The following is a 3,092-nucleotide window of genomic DNA, read 5'->3' as shown; positions in this document are numbered from 1 at the left end:
GGATTCAAGCCTAAGAACTTCTAAACTTCCAACTTTCGCCAATTCAAGCCTATTTCTACCACGGACCTCCAAATTATATTCCGGACACACTCCTAAGTTTAAAATCACCCAATGAAGCTAATCGAATCATAAAAATCCAAATCCGAATTCGTTTACTCATAAGTTAATTTCTGGTTGACTTTTCGAACTTAGCTTTCTAACTAAGAGACTAAATGTTCATTTCACTCCAAAACTACTCCTAATCCAAACCTACCAACTCGATACAACTCAACACAGCTGAAAAATATATAAATAAGCATAAAAAGGAGAAATGGGGCTATAACTCTCAGAACGAACGACCGGATCATTACAGATATATGGCACGTGAGTTGTCCGTGCAGAATATTATAGTACGTGAGTAGTCCGTATAGCACGTGAGTTGTCCGTGCGGATTATGGTGCTTGGACTGTAGGAGCCCCTCTGGAGTCTGTACACCCCCAATGAGCGCGGGTATCCATTGAGTGTGAGTGCTGAGGGCTGAGAGCCGAGTGGTTGAGTTGTGGTGATGAGTTGAGTGATTGCTGCCTGAGAGGTTATACTTGATTTGTATTTGTTGTTGCTCTTGGTTACTATCTGTCATTATTGTAAAATCTCTGAAAGATTTTATATCCGGATTACATGAAATTGAACTTTATAAAATTGATTTGACTTAAACTGTCGGATTTGAAAGCATGTCTATTCTTTGCTGGAATTACTGAAAGTGAACTATAACTGTGTAGCTCATTATTATCTTCAGTTCCTTAGTTATTATTGTTACTTGCTGAGTTGGTTGTACTCATACTACACCCTGTACTTCGTGTGGAGATCCAGGTATTTTCGAACATAGCGGTTGCTGATCATTTTGCGCAGTTGATTTTTAGGAGATTTTGAGGTAGGTATCGTGTTCCGCAGACCTTATCTCTCTTTCTCTATCTCCTTGTTTAATGTATTTGGTCTCGGACTATTATAGATCGTATTTTCCAGACTTGTGTTCATATTAGATGCTCATGTACTCAGTGACACCAGGTTTTGGGGAGTGTTCATGTCAGTATTTGTGGGATTTTGTATTGTATTAAATTATTATATTTTCAAACTTAAGAGAAATTATGGTTTATCGAGATTATCGGCTTGCATAGTATCGAGATAGGCGCCATCACAATAGGTTGGAATTTTGGGTCGTGACACATAATGTATGAGATGTGTGAATATAATTAGAGTGATAATTGAAGTCCCACGTTAGACGAGTTATCTACATAGATATCATGGCCAAAGCTATCATAATTAAGGTTCCTGATACCTAAGATTAGGAATAATAATTAGCATTAATGTGTAATGCAACATTTAAACATGACCCCTTTAGTCGTACTCACTCTTTTAAATTTAATTTCTTTTAAACATGCAACATCGGGTGGCTCGTGAAAAGGGAGCAGTTTGATATGTAATTCTTACATATTTATATTACCCGTGTATAAAAGTTAAACTTTTTTACTTATCATGAATACAAATATTTGTGTGTTGACACATTCCAAATGTAGAGATCCTTTTTAGTATTTATTTCCACTTAAACTTGTGAAATTAGTTGTGCCACGCAATGTAAAAATGTAGCCTAATCCAAAACCACAAAAATCAGACCATAGAATAGGGGACAAAGTCAGTAACAATATTTTCCAGCAAATTATATAAGCAGCCGAATGATAGAATCAAATCGACAATCAATACAACACTAGGACAACAAGTAGTTAACCTGTCTTACTTATTCACGAACCAATATTTATTTTGATAAGATTGTGGTTTATGGACTTGCAAAATTACATCGAGGTTGCTCTTTACTAGAAATTTTCTCGTGGCAGAACTATTTGCAGGTGAGTAACTCTTTTTGAAATTTATAATAACCGTAGTGTACGGGTCAATTTGACGCGCACCCTCGACTAATTGAACGGGGTACTTGATATCTTCCACCAGTATAGATATCGGGTAACTCTAGTGTCACGACCCAATTTCCTCTCTGTATGACGTCGTGACGGCACCTAATCTCTACGACTAGGTAAGCCTAACATTTGCGCAATAATGAAATGAAAACATAAATTTAACAACTAACTGTAGCAGTAACAACATAATCGGGTACCATGCCGCCTGGCATATATAATAACCAACTATTCAAAATATACAGAAATCCCAAAACCCGGAACATCGTGAATCACAAACTATAGAAGGAAAGTCTAGTGTCTCTATACATCAGAGTCTAACAAAGGAAAAATACAGAAGATAATGGACATGAGAAAGAGAAGAAGGGGACTCTGAGGTCTGTGGACGCGACAGATATACCTTGAAGTCTCCAAAGCTGTCCCGGCCCACTAATAGTGTGGCTGATAAGGAGCACCTGGATCTGCACACAAAAAATATGTGCAGAGAGTAGCATGAGTACACCACAATCGGTACCCAGTAAGTGCCAAACCTAACCTCGATCGGGTAGTGACGAGGTCAGATCAGGGCCCTACTGGTATATATATATAATAAAAATAAGGTATAATAAAATACCGCAGTAAAATAAAGACTGAAATCATAGAAGACAACAACTCAGTACACAGAGATAACAACAGGGGATCTCCCGAGATATCGTCTCGTAGTCCCAAACGTAAATGTGTAATACAGGGGGATCTCCCGGAATACCGTTTCATCGTCCCAAAGTAAATATGCAGTACATGGGATCTCCTGAAATACCGTTCTGTAGTCCCAAAAGTAAATATGCAGCTCAAACAATAGAATTAACAGCTACAACACAAAATCCTACAATTTAGACAAAGTACAAGTCAAGGAAAAGTAGGAATTTCACTAAACATGCTGCACGGAGTTCAGATAAGCAATTAAGGCAAGTAGATATGCTATTCTAAGCTAATAGGATACTACACATGTTGATGCAACTCAAATAAGAAGGAAACATATTATTACTTAGCAGAAATCGGGTTTTTACAACAATTAGCTTGTGTACGTACTCGTCACCTCACGTACACGGCGCTCACATATCAAAACAGTACCAAATCCTAAGGAGATTTCCCCCATACAAGGTTAGGCAA

The sequence above is a fragment of the Nicotiana tabacum genome, chromosome 13, assembly GCF_000715075.1.
Source record: "Nicotiana tabacum cultivar K326 chromosome 13, ASM71507v2, whole genome shotgun sequence".
Classification (NCBI taxonomy): Eukaryota; Viridiplantae; Streptophyta; class Magnoliopsida; order Solanales; family Solanaceae; genus Nicotiana; species Nicotiana tabacum.
Note: the sequence above shows the minus strand (reverse complement) of the source record.